Source organism: Mytilus californianus, unplaced genomic scaffold (assembly GCF_021869535.1).
Source record: "Mytilus californianus isolate M0D057914Y unplaced genomic scaffold, xbMytCali1.0.p SCAF_7, whole genome shotgun sequence".
Classification (NCBI taxonomy): Eukaryota; Metazoa; Mollusca; class Bivalvia; order Mytilida; family Mytilidae; genus Mytilus; species Mytilus californianus.
Genome location: NW_026262723.1, coordinates 16542594 through 16561789, shown reverse-complemented (window position 1 = coordinate 16561789; position 19196 = coordinate 16542594). Strand labels below are relative to the sequence as shown.

Genomic DNA, 19196 nt, shown 5'->3' with positions numbered 1-19196 from the left:
TAATTTAATCACTAATGGTAAATGATTTCCATTAAATGTTAATGAAATGAAGAAATGAATGCATTCTTATTCAATACAAAAAGTTAAAGTATCTGTATCCTTATATTATTACAATTTTATAAAAAATAACTTATCTAAAGACATTTGATATAACTGATTGCAAACAAAAGTGCATTATTTTTGATAAATAGAAGAACTATTGGCATTTTAAAACAATGCAAACAACATTTTATTTTTTTTTTCTGATATTTTTTTTTATATTTTATGAAAAACAACCCATCCTGGAGTAAAAAAAAAAATACAAAAATCTAATGGTTGTTCATGATTTTATTTGAAATAAAGAAATGATTGCATTCATATTCAACAAAAACAAAAGTTTAAGCATCTTTATCCTTATAATATTAACATATCTTAAAAAAACTTATCCTGAGGCATTTAAACTGACTGATTGAAGATAACATTGCATTATTGTTTTTATAAAATGAGGAAATATTGGCATTTTTAAACAATGCGAAACAAAGATTAGTATCTTTTCTCTGATGTTCATCATATCATCGTCATATGAAAAACAAAAAATCCAGAGGTTCAAAAAGTACCTTAATCGATGATGGTGAACGATTGTCTTTTAAATAAAGAACTAATTGCACTCTTATTAAACACACACACAAGTTTAAGCATTTTTATCCTTAGAATATTGACATTCCATAAAGAAATAATTTATCCAGTTGCATTAAGAATGATTGATTGCAAACAACAGTGCCTTATTTTTGATAAAAGGAAGAAATATTGACATTTTTAAACTATACGACAAAAGTTTAGTATCTTTCTGATATTCATCATATTTTTTTTTAAACAATCTATCCTGATGTTCAAAATGTACAAAAATCCAAAGGTGGTTCATGATTAAGAAATATTTGCATTCTTATTCAACAAACACTTAATCATCTTTATCCTTATATTATTCACATTTTATAAAAAAAAAAAACCCTGAAAGATAGGCTTTTAAAATGAGTGATTGCAAAAAATAACAGTGCCTTATTTTTTATAAAAAGAAGAAATATGGGCATTTTTAAACAATGCGAACATCATTTTAGCATTTTTACTGTGATATTCATCATATTTTATGAAGAACAACACATCCTGATGTCCAAAATGTACTAAAAACCAAAAGTGGTTCGGGATTTCCATTGAGATAAAAAAACAATGTTTGTTAACTTAAGTTTAAGCATCATAATCGTTATATAATTCACGTTTAAAAAAAATGATCTTAAGGCATTTAAATCGACTAATTTTTTTTGTAAAGAACGGTGCATTATTTTGATAAAAAAAAAAGAAATATGGACATTTTTAAACAGTGCGAACAAAATTTTAGCATTTTGTCTGTGATACAAATCATAATTTATGAAAAATAACCCATCCTGATGTACAAAAAGTAATAAAAACCAATGGCGGTTTATGATTCCCATTAAATATAAGAAATAATAGCATTCCTTATTCAACACAAACAAAAGCTGAAGCATCTTTATCCTTATATTTAATTCACATGTTAAAAAAATAGAACTCATCCAGAGGCATACACAATTTTAGCATTTTGTCTGTGATATAAATCATAATTTATGAAAAATAACCCATCGTGATGTACAAAAAGTAATAAAAACCAATGGCGGTTTATGATTCCCATTAAATATAAGAAATAATAGCATTCCTTATTCAACACAAACAAAAGTTGAAGCATCTTTATCCTTATATTTAATTCACATGTTATAAAATAGAACTCATCCAGAGGCATACAAAATTACTGATTGCAAATAACAGTGCATTATGGTTAATAAAAAGAAGAAATCTTGGCATTATTGAACAATGGAAACAATATTTTAGTATTTGTTTCTCTGATATTTTTCATTCTTTATGAAAAACAACATATCTTGATGTTAAAAAAGTACTTAAAACCAATGACGGTGTATTTTTTCCATTTAAAAGAAGAAACAATTACACTCTTATTTAACACACCAACAAGTTAAGTACCTGTCTTTGTAAGAATCATGCAGAAGTTGATTCATAACATGTAACAAAGTTATTTTCTTTTGCCCTTTATCACAGGTAGATGAGTAAAATTATGTCTTTACTTTTCCTGTATGATGTGCGTTGCCATGTGAACAGTCCAAACAACATTTTGCCTGAATAGGTGAAAAAGTAGCCTTTGAAAATTGAAAATAAGGGAATTTAAAGTCCCATGGAAATAGAGTTAATCAATCAAAAAAAATAAGGGATTTTACATTGTTGACAAACAAAACACTGCACTATTCAAAAATGTCAAAATTTGAAATTTACCTTATAGTTTGTTTCCATAGCAACCAAGAAGGAATACGTTAAAATACTGTAATAAACAATTTCAAACATCGCCAATTTTTATTTCTGTTTATCTCCCAAGACCAACAATACCATAACGTGTCACTGACAAAATTTTAAAGACAACATATTATATATAAATGAAAAAAAAAGAAAGTCGTGTGTTTTTTTCAATAAAAAATATTTTTATTAAAAAATTGTCCATTTTCTCAAAAATCCAGATTGTCATACAGATGAACAATCAAATATCTTTAACTTAATAAGCCAAAATATTCCATTTATATGTGCCATTCTGGTGCAAATTTGTTAATTATAAATGATAATATATGACTCATTAAGATATTGGTACAGAATGAAAAATAATCACTCTGGGTATGGTGCACCCTCTTTTTCTTTGAAGAAGAAAAAAAAAAAAAAAACAGTTTTTCAAAATTATAAAATATCTCGAAAAAAAAGGTGGAATTTTATTATGCTTTCTTGTGAACATTTTGAGCACTTATAAAATTGCTGTAATAGTTCATGGAAAAAAAAACTACCTCCTCCACCTTTTTTAAGATATTAGATTTCTCATAAATATAAAAAAAAATGTTATTGGTTACGCATGACCCTTTGTCTTGCCTGAGACTGATGCTGTCAGTGTAAAAGAGTAATGTTGAATAACCAAAAAACATTTAAGTGTATATATAAAAATAAGAAGATGTGGTATAATTACCAATGAGACAAATTTCCACCAGAGACCAAAGGACATAGAAATTAACAACTACAGATCACCGTACGGCCTCCAACAATGATCATAACGTGTTTATCAGTAAAACAAAACAGTGAACAAATTTAAAAAAAAATAATTTGCTCAAGATTCTATTACTTTCAAGAAGCTTCTGTTCAAGCTTTGTAAAATTTCCAGAAGGTTTGAAATAGTTATCCAAATTTAAAAATCTTTAATCACAGACCAGGCTGTGCCTACATGTCAACCTTGAGTACAAAAAAGAAGTTAGTATATTTAGCATGGTTTTTATTTTTAATCTAAATGGCTATTAAGAAGCTTCAATAAAAATACCATGAAACTCAATGACAGTTTGAAACAGACTATTGATTTTTTAGTCTTTAACCCTAGACTGTTTGATCTGTTTCTAAATGTTAACACATAAAAAATGAAGTCCATTTTCCAGTTTAACATGTGAGATATGGGGAAAGTAAAATAAAATACTTTAGATCCTTTTTAGCTCACCTGGCCTAGAGGGAGCCAAGTGAGCTTTTCTCATCACGCGTCCGTCGTCGTCGTTAAATTTTACAAAAATCTTCTTCTCTGAAACTACTAGGTCAAATTTAACCAAACTTGACCACAATCATCATTGGGGTATCGTATTTAAAAAATATGTCCGATGACCCTGCTAGCCAACCAAGATCGTCGACATTGCTAAAAAAAGAACATAGGTGTAAAATGCCAGTTTTGCCTATTATTTTAAAAAACCGTTATTATTAGAGAAAATCTGACGGTAGCATAAAGATCAGAAAGTTTAGTTCTAGCAATGGTTTATATACGTCAAAACTGTCAGACGTCTTTTTATAGGAGTTATTGCCCTTAAATGACAATTTTTTCCATTTATTTTCTTTTTTGCCTATTATCTTAAAAACTATAATAGATAGAGAGAAACTTTAAAAAGCAAAAATGATCAGCAAGACAAGTTCTACAAACAAGCGTGCATGATTGAAATTATCAGTTGACTCCTTATTAGATATATTGTGCATTGATGACGATTTTTACCTTTTTTTTTGCGTTTTTGCCTTATATCTTAAAAATTGTAATGGACATGATAGATAGCAACTTAAATAAGCAAAAATTATCAGCAAGACAGGATCTATAATCAAGTTAAAAGAACAGATGTCCCCCGCGTTGCACACATTTTATCTACCCAAGGAACAAGGGCAATTACTAAAAAAAAACACCTTTATTTTGTTCTTTAAAACTTTCTATTAATATCTTTAGAGACATGAAACCTTCAGAGCAAATGCAATGTGATTTCAATTAAAATTTATATTTCCAAGGGGCATAACTCGTTTAAAATATTTGATCAGAACTTATTTTCGAAAGTGTCAAAGACATTCCTGATATGAACCTATGAAATAAGTTTCATAAAATTCTGGCAAGAATTAAACACATGAGAGCGCTAACATTGAAATTTTCCATATAATCAATATTTTCAAGGGGCATAACTCTTTTAGAAATAATTGATCGTCACTGATTTTTGAACCCTTCAAATACATTGATGATATAAACCTATGATATAAATTTCATCAAAATCTGGCAAGAATTGTACACATTAGAGCGACCATAAGGCAATTTTCCATATAATTAATATTTCCAAGGGGCATAACTCTTTTGAAAAATAATTTGATCGGCACTGATTTTCGAACTCGTCCAAGACATTACTAATATAAACCTAAGATATAAGTTTCATAAAAATCTGGAAAAAATTGCCCAAATGGGAGCGCTAACGATGCAATTTTCAATATAATTAATGTTTGCATGGGGCATAACTCTTTTAAAAATATTTTATCGGCAATGATTTTCGAACTCGTCCAGGACATTGCTGATATAAACCTACGATAAAAGTTTCATAAAATTCTGGCAAAAATTGTACACGTGACAGCACTAACAAGACCATCCGGACGGACGGACAGACGGACGGACAGACAGACAGACAGACAGACGGACGGACGCCCGGTATTTCTATGTCCCCTGCAACGCGTTGCACGTGGGACAATAAGACAATATGGAGGAAATCGTCAGACGACTCATCATTGGAGTTATTGCCCTTTAATGACGATTTTCATCATTTTTTTTTGCGTTTGCCCTATATGATAAAAATTATAATAGATAGACACTTTAAATCACAAAAATTATCAGCAAGGCAAGATCTACTAACAAGTCAAATTTTGCTGATAAAGTTGGTAGACTGTCACTCTTTATAGGAGTGATTGCCTTTAAATGAGAATTTTTTACTCTCTTTTTAGTTTTGAGCAAAAAATAAAGAAGATAGACAGAAACTAAACAGACTAAAATGATCAGCAATACAAGATCAACAAAACAGAAATTTTGTCGTGAATTCTATTCTCGTCTACAATGTTGGAGAGTTTCCTTTGTTGAATATGCACATAGACCAAGGTCGGTGACACAGCTCTTTAAACCTCTAGTTCTTGACAAACCTTCTGTTCATGTTTCATAGAAATCCATAAATGTTTAACAAAGCTAGGCATAAACAATAATACCTGTGTTTCTATTAGCATGCTGAAAAAATAGGGTCAATAGATATGCAAATAATTCTATTTTGAAAATGTTTTTGAATTAATAAGTGCTTGTTTATAAATGACAAAATATCTTTAAGGTAGACACTAAAATCCAGTGTAGGTATGAAGGATTAGTGGAAACAGGTATTTTTGTTCAGGCCTTATTAATGTCTTAGAAACATTTTAAGCACAGACTAAACTTAATTGTTGACAATAATGACTGAATGTAGGATTGCTATGACTCACCTTTGCGACCTTCGTAGCAAGCAATGCAATTAGCAGCTAAGAACGGGGCTCTAAATACACCCGTTTTGTACATATTGAAATTGTTAAGAGAATAAAGTGGAATATTTAGAATAAGGCATTTAATCAAAGTTGTTAATTAAATGGTTCACTTACAAAATTTGCAAGATGATTTCATTTAGGGAATGACCATTTAACTCTGATGGGGAGAGGTAATGTTTTTTTTCGCTAAAACTATTCTGATTCACAATTTTGAAGAAATAAATAAATTGACCAGGGAAAAAGAAAAAAAAGTATTTTCTGAATGAGAGTTATTTTCATCAAATTTTATATTAATTTCTGAAAAAATGTAAAGCAACAGAAACAATTAATAATATGACGCTTGCGTGGTTTCGATAAAAAGTGTCAGAACGAATAAAAAAATCGTAAGTGGTTCCGCAGAACCCTGTGTCTCGCCCGCGATTGCTGCTGGCAGTGTAAAAGTGTAATTTTGACTTAAAAAGTGAGTCCATTTATCACAGATGATATCGGATATGTTCCTTATGTCGTAACTACAATACCCTTCCCTTTTCACGAATGTGACCTACCGAATTAGACTATTTACCGGATTTGTAATAACATAAGCAACACGACGGGTGCCACATGTGGAGCAGGATCTGCTTACCCTTCCGGAGCACCTGAGATCACCCCCAGTTTTTGTCGGGGTTCGTGTTGCTTAGTCTTTAGTTTTCTATGTTTTGTCATCTGTACTATTATTTGTCTGTTTGTCTTTTTATTTTTGGCCATGGCGTTGTCAGTTTGTTTTCGATTTATGAGTTTGACTGTCCCTCTGGTATCTTTCGTCCCTCTTTTATCAGTAAAATACAGAATTTAAAAAAAAGTAAATTCAAACTTTATCTTTAGATGCTATTTCATGGTCTTGAATATTAGCTTCTGTCCAAGTTTCATAACAATCCATGAAGGTTAACAAATGAATCATGTCAAAAATATTTAATCCCAGACTGTGTCAATTTTAACTGTAAAAAACTACGTCCATCTATCAGAAAAATACTGAAAATGAAAAAAAAAACAATATATTTTCAAAAGTTTGCATCAGACATTATCTCTTAATCATGTTAATCATAAAAAACTTCTGCCAAAGTTTCATAAAACTCTGTGAAGGTTTACCAAAGTAATTTATAACAAACTTTAACCCCAGACTGTATCTACTTAAAAGATGTAAAAAAAAACTATTTTCACTTATCAGTTAAATAGGGAAAAATGAAAATAAATATTTGAAAAAAATTGTTTTGGATACTGTCTGTTGGTCATAAACAAGCTTCTGTCCAGGTTTTATAAACATTCCATGGAGGTTTGAAGAAGTTATTGATGACTGAAAAGCTTTAACCTCAGACTTAATATGAATGTTAACTGTAAAAAAACTAAGTCAACTTATCAGTTAAATACGGAAAAATGAAAATAAATATTTTAAAAATTTTGCTCTGGATACTGCTTTTTGGTCATAAACAAGCTTCTGTCTAAATTTCCTAAAATTCCATGGAGGTTTGACAAAAGTTATTGATATCTTAAAAACTTTAACCACAGACTGAACCTAAATGTTGACATCGTCGCCGACGACGCCGACGACAGAATCTAGGATCGTTTTGTCTCGCTTTTTGGGGGGAATTCAACATTACTCTTTTACACGGACAACATCAGTCTCAGACAAGACCATTAATATTTTTTTTATATTTCTGAGAAATCTATTAATATTATCTAAAAATAGGGGAGGGCTACATTTACTGCCATCAACAATTGAAGCAATTTCATGCTTAAATGCTCAAAATATTCACAAGGCAGCACAATTAAATACCACCTTTTTTATTTTTTTGTCATTTATAATGAACAAATTAGTGTCAGAATGGCACATATAAATGGAAGATTTTGGCTTATTGAGTTCAAGATGTTTGATTGTTTATCTGTATGGCAATCTGGATTTTTGTGAAAATGGACAATTTTTTAATAAAAATATTTGTTTAAAGAAAAAAAACCAAAAAAAATACAGGACTTTCTTTTTATTTCATGAATATATAATACATTGTCTTTCAAATTTTGTCAGTGACATGTTATAGTATTGTTGGTCTTGGGAGATAAACAGAAATAAAAATTGGCGATTTTTGAAATTTTTTATCTTAAAATTTTAACGTATTTTTAAATGGTTGCTATAGAAACTAACTATAACGTAAATGTAAAATTTTAACGTTTTTGAATAGTGTGGGTCTTTTATTGTCAACAACGTAACAGTACTTATTGTTTTTATTGATTAACTTTATTTCCATGGTACTTTCAATTTTCAAAGGCTACTTTTTGCACGTAAATAGGCAACATTTTGTTTTGATTGTTTCCATGGCAACAAAGGTCAAAAGAAAAAAATAACTAGTATATGAAACTTAATTTCATACCATACCTTCTTCAAAAACAAAATATAAAGACATTTGAAGAGGGGTCATGAATCGTCAATCAACAGGAACTTGCATGATTTACAAAGACAGGTACTTAAGTATCTTTATTTTAAAACTATTTACATATAGTAAACAAAATAACTCATCCAGAATAACCGATTATATGCAAAGTGCATTGATAGAAAATAAGAAAGTAAATGAAATATATTTTTGAATAATACATTAAATATATTTTTACTCATATCAGGATACCCTGGCATTTGTTTATACATTTATTAATGCCAAGTCATATGTATATAATTTTTTTATATAAATTTTTATTTTTTTCTTACATATCTGTGTTCAATACATTAAACATACATTGAACAATAGCAAGGTGTGTATGATGCACACAGTTCTGTACCAGTGTATTGTACAGTGTCTCATTTTAAAAATTATGTTTTGTGTGATGCAATTTAACAGAAATAAACAAAAAAGGAGAACAAAATACGTTATGTACGCACTTGTAAAAAGAAATGTACAACAACAAAATTTGAAAAAGAAAGGGTATCAAATCTAAACAGTTCAGCTTGCTGAAGTTGGATAGCCGATATTACTGTAATGTAAATCGGTCACAAACTTTCCGATGGAACGTTCAATTTATTAAGAAGCACAAACATGCACATATGATAACCAACTGTTAGATAAATGGGTAATTAAAAGTATTGAGTTGAAACTTAAAGACCAATTTATACAGAATTGCTTAAGCGAAATTAACACTACTCCTAAATGCTTATGTTATAGAATTTTTAAAACTGATATTAAATTGGAAAGTTATGTTTCCAAATTGTCAATATATAATCAATTTTTATTGTGTAAATTTAGATGTGGAAGTCACCGATTACCAATCGAGACGGGAAGGTGGAATAACATATCAAGAAATGATAGGTTGTGTCATCTTTGCGAATCAAGAGACATAGGTGATGAATATCATTATGTTATGACATGTAATGCTCTAACTCAAGAAAGAAAGAGGTTGTTACCACACTATTGTACTTTTTGTCCAAATGTATATAAATATCAACAATTAATGAGCTCTAGTAACTATATTGTTCTTGAAAAACTATGTAGATTTATAAAAATTATAAATGTGAGGGTCACTCCTCCTGGTTAGTTTGTAATTTAATGTTTATGTCTGTATTGTTCACATGTGCTTTAATATTTAATGTAATTGTTTATACATATATATTCTCTGTAACTATGTAATTTGTAGTTAATGAGAAATAAAATTCATTCATTCATAATAATTATACAGTTTGAATAATTGTGCCTCTTTTGTCAAGTTCCATAGAGCTTCGTTCTAACTGATCAGTAAATGTGTCTTCGTCGAGGTCCGCGTTTGTCACATGTAAACATTGCGGAGTCCGTTTCATATACGAATTTTAAATATATATATGTATCTGTCAGATCCGTGCATGTAATTAAAGGACAGATTGATTGCTGACTGCTGTCATGGTAACTCTCACATAAAATCCGTCAGATACGTCAAATAAGCTATGAGTCATCGATCACAGACAATTCACCGATCAGTCAAACATCCGTCACCGATCATTCACCGATCAGTCAAGTTTACGTCAAACAGTAACGCCCAAGATGCAAGTACTGTATATATGAGCCGGCTTGACTTTTCCAGGCTTTTGGAAATATTACGTCATCGTAAGAAAAACGCCGTTAACTATGACTGTTATTTAAATTTTGTTTTGGGATTTTCAAAAGTGTCTCATTACAGATTTGATAGCTTTGATATTTTCAGCAGCTTCAGATACGACACATAATTTCAAGCTTTCAGCTTAAAATGGAGAACTAAACGGATACGTGCAGAAGGAACATATGCGCTGATTATGTTTAACGATTGAACATTACAAAATTCATTTAAATTTTGTATCTTTAGAGATGCATCTTGGTTATTCCCTCTTCAACGTGATTTTTAATTGTCTTAATATTCTTTTAACTTTCAAAGTATGAGCAATATAAAAACAACTATAGAATAAATAAAAAAGAAATACAGAATAATTAAAACGAATCAGCATCTTTAAGAAAAGAAACAATTGTAACTTCCCTATATTCACGTCCATTTAAATGATACAAATTCGTATATAAAGAGATATAAATGACTAAAAGTCACATTTTGATCATTTTAAGTTTCCTTTTAAATAATTTGAGGTAAGTATCTTGGATGTCGAATTAATTTGTGCACACTGTACACAGACCGTGGTTCTAGGTGACAAATGTATCGTTACTTCAAAATCTCTTGTATCCATAAGTTTAAAAGGCCTAATCAGATGATAAGCTATAAAATATGCCGACACGACAGTACGTAAAACAATTCAAAAGGCCAAGTTTATGATAAAATCAATAAACATAATACAAATATAACTGACAGCAAGCAACGACAATAACTTAATTACAGATTTCTGACTTTGAACATGCACTACGAGAATATAACGGGATTACACATGTTTTGGGGGCTCAATCCTACCCTAATCTGAGGCAAAGGTGTAACAGTATAAGAACAGACTGTTAAATTCAGTTAAAATGGGCTTAACGTCTAAATATATATAAAACTTTGAACTTACCTAAAATGAAATTAAATACAAAACTCTCTTGGTTTGATGAACATTGAATTGTGGTTTCAATCATTACTTGTGTTGCTCTTATACGCAAACTGTCAAGGTTACACGCTTTATATCAAAAGAAATGTTGTTTCATGTGAGACTATCTACTAAAAATGTTTCATGGCTCATAAACTCATAAACACGTACAAATTTGAAATTATCACGTGAAAATTTTCTCCAAAACAATCTATGTTTACAAGATAATTCCTATTATAATGCAAATGGTCGAGAATCATATTACACTTACTATTTTTAATCAGTTTTTACCAGATTTTTAAAAAAAAATTAAAAAGAATAAGTTCACTGAAATTGCAAAATGGGTGATACTGAGAAGTATTGATAATGCCTCAAATATAGTAAGTCTTTATTTTTATGTTTTTATCTTAATTGTAAAGACAAATGGAGTCAGCATTAGCATTAAATAAAAGGGTTTGATATTGGTGTGAATACCACGTGTTCCGTTGATAGGTGTAATCAAGTACATTTATTCTAATTGTTTGATGCATACTTTTAAATATACTACTGTAAGGTTATATTTGATTTGCACATAATCATGACAGCTCTTGGGTAAAAATCTGAATAGAATTTTAAATCAATCGGATATATAGCATGCCTTTGAGAATTCGTATAGTGCGTGAAACATCAAAGAAGAGACACTTAACTTGTCAATGCACCCGGTCTAGTTCTTCGATTTTATACGTTTTTTCTCAGTTTGGTATGATTCTTGGACTTGTTCCTTCTTTCTTCCTTCATTTTGTCATCGAGCCTCACTAACGACACTAATGTTCAAAATACGCATCTGATAAAGTAACATGCGTATCGTTAATGTTAATTCACTAGGGCTTCACTAGCACAACAGGCAGTGCTCCAGTATATATGCTGATCTGAAATTTCACCCAATTTCTCTACATCTGCTGTTGATAAAACGTTAAAATCATTAACACTCTAGACGTTTTACCTCAGAAAATGATGAAATTATCCATAATTGACACGATTTATCTTCAATATCGTTTTAATTTTATTAAAACCATTGCATTTTCATTTACAAGTAAACGATGCTTACAAAAAAAAAAAAGAAATAAGAAAGAAACAAAATTACAATCGAGAGGACTAAAGTTTTTGATAAAATGAAAAAAAAGTTCTTATCACATATTTGGTCGTTCCGCCTTTTCTTGAAAGATCTTTGATTTTGTTTTCTTCCGCCACTTTTTGATGTGAGGATATTTTCCGTAAATAACCTTTTGATTTTGTTCTTATTAATTTTAGGTCCTACCTTTTTCCTTCAGAAAGATTTTGTTCTGATTATTTAGTCGTTCCACTTCCCATTCTGATATTTATTTTCTTCCACCACTTTTTGATCTGAGGGTTTTATTATTGTTTCGCAAAATATCGAAAAGAATTTTGACACATGATATCGAACAGTGATATGTTTCCGCAGTTGACCTTGTGTAACCGTACACTGTTTCATGTAAGTGTTATCTTTCAATACACTGTTTTTCTTGTTATCGCAACACCTTTGCAACCGTTGAAGAAATCGACAATTTAATTTCCAAATTGCTAGTTATATCCCCAAAATTTATTTTTCGATTTTGATCGAATCGATCTGGAGACTCATTCTAAATTTTGAAGTTTGCTTGTTATTACTAACCGTCAGAAACCGTCGGAGTTATCGACATAAGAAAATTGTTAGGCCATATCAAAACTTAGATACATTTGGGTCCTAGTGCTTAAATGACTTTAATTTCTCCACTTAGATATTCGAAATGAGCTGTTTGGCAATATACATCTTATTCCTTAAATCATAAAGATCAAGAGTCTTGTGATTTAAGATCCATAACCGAAGACCTTGAATCTGAGGTTAAGGTAAAAGGTATTTTTGACGTTTTTTGACTTTTTACCTTATTTTTAACTTCATACTGGTATATAATAAAGCCATACGTTTGTGGTATTGGATTGAAAAACGGTTCCCGGAAGTGACCTTATGCAAACCGGAAGTAGCTATTTATGCACTTACTTAAATCTTAAGTACTTAGAAACCATATATTTTTTCGCAACAGTGTAAAATATTAAACCGAAAGTGGTATTTTTAACTGGAAGTAGCGAATTATCTCTCTTATTTCAAGCAAAAGAGCATAAAGACCATATAATTTTGGATGTACTGTGATTTACCTATCATATGAAACCAGAAGTATCTTCATTATTTATAAAACGTCTTAAATCTATTGTTTTTTAATCAGTATGAAATAAACTATCTTCTCATTTTGAACTAACTTTTTAAACTAGAACATAATTTTTTTTTTTTACAAATTTCCTTATAAAATATGAATTTCGAGTAGTAGAAAGACCTTCAATATTTTTCTCTTAACATTTTTTTTTTAATTATGTCAATACTTAATAAAAAAATAGGATGAGTTTGTTAATTGCCTTTTCCTCATAATAATCATTTGGTCTTTAATTTTCTTCCCCTAAATGTACATTGTATGCCAAATATTTGCATGAAACTGTTGTTCATAAGGATTAAACCATTGTCATTGCCAGACAACAATTTTTGTGTTTTATGACTGTATATGCTCTCCATGAAAACGTTACAAAAATGCATAGGAATATTAAACAATAATTCAGCAAAAGAAATCTCAATTCAACTCTTTATTTCCCTGTTTTAGCATTTCAGAATAGAAACAAAAGCTGATTTACGATAATAACAACCACCCTCCCCCCCCCCCCAAAAAAAAACACGCTTTTGAGCTACAGTTAATATATAAAATACAGAAGTGTTTGTAGTTAATGCTAATTTTATTCTTAAATGGTCTAAAAAGAGTTATAAATAAAATATTATTGTTATCGGATATGTAGGATTTCGGGCCCCACCCATTCATACGAGCATAGTTTAATTATACGGTCCATACAAATACATTTATACGAAATCACCTTAATCTAATAGTTACAAAAATTTGTGAATATATATAGTTTCTGGTTTTGATAAATATATTTTCACAGTCAAGAAAAAAACAAATATTTAATAAAAATATTAGATGAGAGTTACGACAACTATAAAAACAACTTTGTACTATTCAACAGAATAACTTTGAACTAACTGTCAATGGAGGGCAAACTATCTATGTACCATTGTCTATACTATTTGACGTACTGCCTATATTTGTAAACAAGCATGTAAACTTATATCATATATCAAACATCGTACGTACCGCCTTGTTTTAACAAATTATTTTACTGCAACAGTTTAGAATCAAGCGATAGCCTCTAACGTACCAGATATATGTTTTTATATGCAAGAGTTGCATGTTCATTCATTTCTATATTATGTATTTGTCTTTGAATTGTCAGTACACCGAAATTTCCTTTATTCATATGACTGAACAAATTTAGAACATATTTTATTTCTAGGTAGATATATATTTCTAAACAATGTATTCAAATCATATTTGCACATACTAATAGCTTGTTGATTAATACATTTACCCATCAAAGAAAATTACACTATTTAAACATTTAAAACGAGTTTGGTATAAGATTAAAAGCACTTTAAAGCAGATCTCTTTAAATTAAAATTGAAATACGAAGATAGAAAAAACGTAAGAGAACTATTTCAAAAGGTGATTCATGTGCGTTGTATGATTGCATTCACATCTTCAAATTAATCTCTTAAATTGGCGAGAGATGATAATGGTTACAATGCTGTCTATGGAAGAGCATATTCGAGGTGCTGATTGAAAAAGGCAATGTATGAGCGGGTCACGTCCATTTAATGCTGTCTTGTTGCAAGAACGATCACTACAGAGTAAAGATTTATGTAGAGGTCATTTGGTTGTTTGGTCAAATTTTTCACGGAACGAACTCTCCTCTAATACAAGACAAACGACAATTCATAGAGAATAAAGTATGAGCAACACGAACTTCACCAAAATCTAGGGTGTGATCTCAGGTGCCCAGAGAGGGAAAGCAGACCCGTCACCTTGCGCATGTTAGTACAAACCTGGGGAATCAATTGTTTACCAAGAGTAGACATTTGGTCGTACACTTTTTCAGAAATCTTATCCTAAGAAACTACAAGACCAATAAAGACCAAACTTGGAATAAATAATACAAGATTCAAAAATATGTCAATAACTCAAATCATTGGATTACTCCTTCAAGGAATATTTTTCATTCATTAGTTACATGATACAATGTCTACAAAAATGCCATTAAATAAACAAGCATTACTGTTGACAACAAATGTAAACAACTTTATTTAAACCTGTTTATTTACTTTTGACCTTAATTATTTATCCCTTATAATTTTTATTCACTAAGTATTTGCATTCAGGTATCACAGATCAAATTTATTCGTTCATTGTGTGTTAATTTACGTTTTTTGATTGAGTTAAGCCTTCCAATTGATATTTTATAATGTGTCTTTCTATGTTGTGATGTTATACTATTGTTTAAGAAAAGGGAAAAGGTTTGGTACCATTAAAACGTTTAATCCCGCTGCAAATGTTTCCACCTGTCCTAAGTCAGGAATCTGATGTACAGTAGTTGTCGTCTGTTTGTGTAGTTCATACGTGTTTCTGGTTTCTCGTTTTTATATAAATTAGACCGTTAGTTTTCCCGTTTGAATGGTTTTACACTAGTCATTTCTGGGGCCCTTAATAGCTTGCTGTTCGGTGTGAGCCAAGGCTCCGTGTTGAAGGCCGTACCTTGATCTATAATGGTTAACTTTTATAAATTGTTACTTGGATGGAGAGTTGTCTCATTGGCACTCATACCACATCTTCCTATATCTATAGATTTCAAAAAGGTATATTTTTACAAGTTAGCATTTGAGCATAGAAGCTCCTTGATCCAATATATTTTATTATCAGAAACTGCTGCAGTTTATATGCACGCATCAACTTTATTCAAAATTATTGCAAAGCTTTGAGGCAAACTCTGCAATAACAACTTCTGTCAGATGTTCGTTGTTCTAGAAGGAAATACTAATTCAAAACTCATAGGTCGAAAAAAATAAACAACGCCATGGCTAGAAAAAGACAAACGAAAAAAAAAAGTCCCCACAACACTACATATAACACTAAAGACAGAGCAAAACGTCCCTTACTTTGAACCGGTGATAACTTGAGATGCTCCAATAGTGTTAGCAATTTCTGCTCCACACGTTGCACCCGTCCGACTGCCCATGCAAGTAAAAATCCGTCGATGAACTGAAAAAAGGACGGCGTCGTGGTTACTGCAATATGAAAATATCCTTGGTCATTTGTGACACAGATATTCTATTAAGATCAACCATCACGTGATGGCGGCCTTAAAACTATCAAACGGATGACTTCTATGTTACTATGGAACCATTAGTTCAAAAGCTTATTCGTAAACATCAACCCTCTATCAAGGAAAAATCATAGGGAACTCAATCTCTATAATATCGTAATAACTGTATTTATTCACTGCATTGCAGGCGGTGCTGGAATGGTCATTCGACGAAAAAGTCCACTTAAGGGAAGCTGAAATCATCCCTGTTGTGGAAAAGTTTTGTTTTCCACCGATCCTAATTGTCAATTTGTAGATATATGTTAAGATATGTTATGATATGTTAAGTTAAAAGAAAATGTTTGCTTCTTTTAATTCAACTTTAGAAACTGTTGACTGAAGAAATGGTAACAAACACATTTACCTTCAAACAGAAAGATAAACTGTTTGTTTGATATAAAGGCCACGAACATATGAAAAGGCTTTATCTATTTTATAATGCCACATACGGAGCAGGGATTTTCTTACCCTTCCGGAGCACCTGAGGTCAATCCCAGATTTTAGTGTGGTTCGTGTTGCTCAGTCTTAATTTTTCTATCTTGTGTTTTGTGTACTGGTGTTTGTCTTTTTGTCTTTTTAATTTTTGTTTACATGACATTTTCGGTTTGTTTTTAACCTAAGAGTTTGAATATCCCTTTGTACCTTCCGCCTCACTTTTTTAAGTCACATTATTTAGTGTTTTTATTTCATTGTAATATTTATCTAAGGGTCTGTATGGATATTACCGGATTTTACAGTCGTAAATTTTTGCATGATGGATTTCTGACACAAAACATGCAAATTTTATTCAAGTGGTCTATAACAAATCTGCAATACCCCCAACAATTAAAGAAATAGAAGAACATAATTTTACATTCACAGCGAAATTTCTTGCATTATTAAACCGATAACGATTTAAATACTTTCACCTTTATTTTTACATAATTAAACACAACTGTAATAAGGATTAATATGATTTTGTAAATTTATATTATAAAATATTTTGTTTATGAAAAGTGCCTCATAAAGCTTTACAAGCTGGTTGGTATAATGTACATGTTTATTGACACATATACGTATGTTTAAAAATGTAATATATTGTATTTCATGTAAAAGTACGAAGTTGACTTAAAATATATATGTCTATCTATCATACGAACACAATTTAATATATAATTGCAAAAATTAGTTTTAAATGTTTTGCGTTGTATATTTGATTGCTGATTGCAGCAAACCAATAAATCCTAATGTATACATTAAATTTGCATATAATCATTTATTAACTATACATACGCCCAGTTTTATTTGTGGAAACTAATAATTTTTTGCGAAGTCGTGCACATTGAGTTACATTCATTAGCATATAATTGGCCTTTTAAATGCACACTTGGATATTTATCAAGTAAATCAAATTCTTCAAACGCTTTTTAAAATGTATTTATACTCATCATTCGACTTTATGGCTTTAAGTGGATATATGTTGTCGTTGTGAAGTTTTCACCTGGGTAGAATAAAGTAGTGTTAACTGTTTAAACTGAACAATTTTATTAAAATAGAACGTGGGATATACATTTGATATACTTCAATGTGAAAGCCATTTAGAAAACAATTAACCATATCGAGAGATAAATATATTTTCTAAGTTCCACTATTTTCTTTTGTTTTTGATTTTGTAGTTTATTGTGATATGTTTTGTTATTAGAAAGAGGAATCCCGAAATAGTTTTTGGTGTTATTTTTCGTTCAATTAGTGTGCTGTAATTCACTGGCTTGACTACTTCACAAATATTGTACCTTTCTTAATCAAAGATGAATGTTTTGTTGTTTTGAAAAGTCATTTATTTAGTGAAATGTTACGTTCCTTTTACACAATCAAAAGTAAAATGGTACCTTACTTTTACACAATCAAAAGTAAAAATGTTCATTCCATTTACACAATCAAAAGAAAAATGGTACGTTCCTTTTACACAATCAAAAGTAAAATGGTGCGTTCAAATTACACAATCAAAAGTAAAATGGTCCGTTACTTTTACACAATCAAAAGTAAAATGGTACGTTCAATTTACAAAATCTCAAGTAAAATGGTACGCTCCTTTTACACAATCAAAAGTAAAATGGTACGTTGTTTTTACAAAGTTAAAAGTAAAATTGGGATGTTCCAATTACACAATCAAAAGTAAAATGGTACGTTCCTTTTACAAAATCCAAAATGAAATGATACGTTCCTTTTACACAATGTAAAATAAATATGTTCGTTACTTTAACACACTCAAACGTCAAATGGTACGCTCCTTTTACACAATCAAAAGTTAAATGGAACGTTCATTTTACACAATCAAAAGTAAATTTGTACGTTCCTTTTATACAATCAAAAGTAAAATGGTACGTTACTTTTAAACAATCAAAAGTATAATGGTCCGTTCCTTTAAAACAATCAAAAGTAGAATGATACGTTCCTTTTACAAAATCAAAAGTAAAATGGTACGTTCCTTTTACATAATCAAAAATAAAATGGACCGTTCCTTTCACACTATAAGATGTGAAATGGTACGTTACTTTTGCAAAAATAAAAGTAAAATGATACGTTCCTTTTACACAATCAACAGTAAATGATACATTATTTTTACTCAATCAAAAGTAAAATGGTACGTTCCTTTTACACAATCAAAAGTAAATGTGTACGTTCCTTTTTACATAATCAAAAATAAAATGGTAAGTTCCTATTGCAAAAGCAAAAGTAAAATTGGTTCTTTCCAATTACACAATCAAAAGTAAAATGGTACGTCCTTTTGCACAATCAAAAGTAAAATTGTACGTTCCTTTTACACAATCAAAAGTAAAATGGTACGTTGTTTTTACAAAGTCAAAAGTAAAATTGGGATGATCCAATAACACAATCAAAAGTAAAATGGTACGTTCCTTTTACAAAATCCAAG

At 30.2% G+C, this 19196-nt stretch overlaps 1 protein-coding gene across 4 annotated transcripts in view; it reads right to left on the bottom strand.

The window, feature by feature from the left end:
- LOC127707822 (protein slit-like) overlaps positions 1 to 11025 on the bottom strand; it is a 51421-nt gene extending 40396 nt beyond the window's left edge. For all 4 annotated transcript variants that reach the window (XM_052212572.1, XM_052212573.1, XM_052212574.1 and 1 more), the window contains exon 1: positions 10937 to 11025. The gene's annotated coding sequence lies outside the window, so the exon portion shown is untranslated. The remainder of the gene's footprint in view (positions 1 to 10936) is intronic.
- Between the last annotated feature and the right edge of the window lie 8171 nt (positions 11026 to 19196).